The following is a 1,270-nucleotide window of genomic DNA, read 5'->3' as shown; positions in this document are numbered from 1 at the left end:
ATGAGAAGGCTGATTATAATGATCTGAACTCCCAGAGCCTCAGCACTTATTCAAGTAAGAGGCAGTATCAGAATTGAGTGTTTTCTGCATAGACCTATGTTCAGCTATATATGGAAAATGTGGGGCAGGCAGGTTGCAGGAATATTTAGGAAGTGGTGTTGGTGTGATACTCATGGTTTTTCAGAGTCTGGGCCAAAACCATCAACCAGTTTCATCACTCATTCTTACTCTCATAGCCACCACACTTGTCCATACCAACAGTTTGCTGTTCTCTGAATATTCCATTTACTTGTTCACTCCCATGTCTTCTGCCCTTGGTCTTGAATTTCTTTTTTCCTTCTTCTCAGTTTGATAAAATCCTAACCCTCACTGGAGATGCAGCTCATATCTGCATCTGCACCTGCCCTGGTCACCTGGAGCCACACTCATTCCCTTCACAAGGCACCCATTACATTCTCTTTATATATTTATGATGGTATTCATTTGTTCAGTAAATACGTAAGGAGCACTTACTAGGTGCCAGAAACGTGGAGCCCTAAGAAAAATCCAATGTAGTTAAGGATCCCAGAGTCTATCATGGGAGATGTGCAAGTGAAAAATAATCACAACGATCCTAAAGCAGTGATAAATCCATCAATAAAAGTGAACACAGGCTTCTATGGAAGTCAAAAGGAAAGAATCTAGCCCAGACTGGGGAGTCAGAGAAAGAGTTCTAGAGGCAGGGGGCCTCAGCATAGTCATTAAGAATGAATGGGCCAGGTGATGTGGCTCACACCTGTAACCCCAGCACTTTGGAAGGCTGAGGCAGGCAGATCACTTAAAGCCAGGAATTCAAGACCAGCCTGGCCAACAAGGTGAAACCCCATCTCTACTAAAAATATAAAAAAATTAAAAAGTAAAAAATAAAAATAAAAAAAGAGCCAGGTGTGGTGGCACGTGCCTGTAATCTCAACTACTTGGGAGGCTGAGGCAGGAGAATGGCGTAAACCCAGGAGGCGGAGCTTGCAGTGAGCTGAGATCCGGCCACTGCACTCCAGCCTGGGCAACAGAGTGAGACTCCGTCTCAAAAAAAAAAAAAAAAAAAAAAAAAAAAAGAATAGAAGTTATCCAAGTAAAGAGGAGGAGAAGGACGTTCTACACAGAGGAAATACTAGACTCATTCTGGCAATCAGTGGTTTGTCTTCCCTACCATTTGCTCAACTTGTTGAAGGTAGATATTTGTTTCAGTTCTTTTTATATTCCAATTACCTAGCACAAGCATAAAGTAAAT

This window comes from Macaca nemestrina, chromosome 3, assembly GCF_043159975.1.
Source record: "Macaca nemestrina isolate mMacNem1 chromosome 3, mMacNem.hap1, whole genome shotgun sequence".
NCBI classification, from domain to species: domain Eukaryota; kingdom Metazoa; phylum Chordata; class Mammalia; order Primates; family Cercopithecidae; genus Macaca; species Macaca nemestrina.
This window is presented reverse-complemented; position numbering follows the sequence as displayed.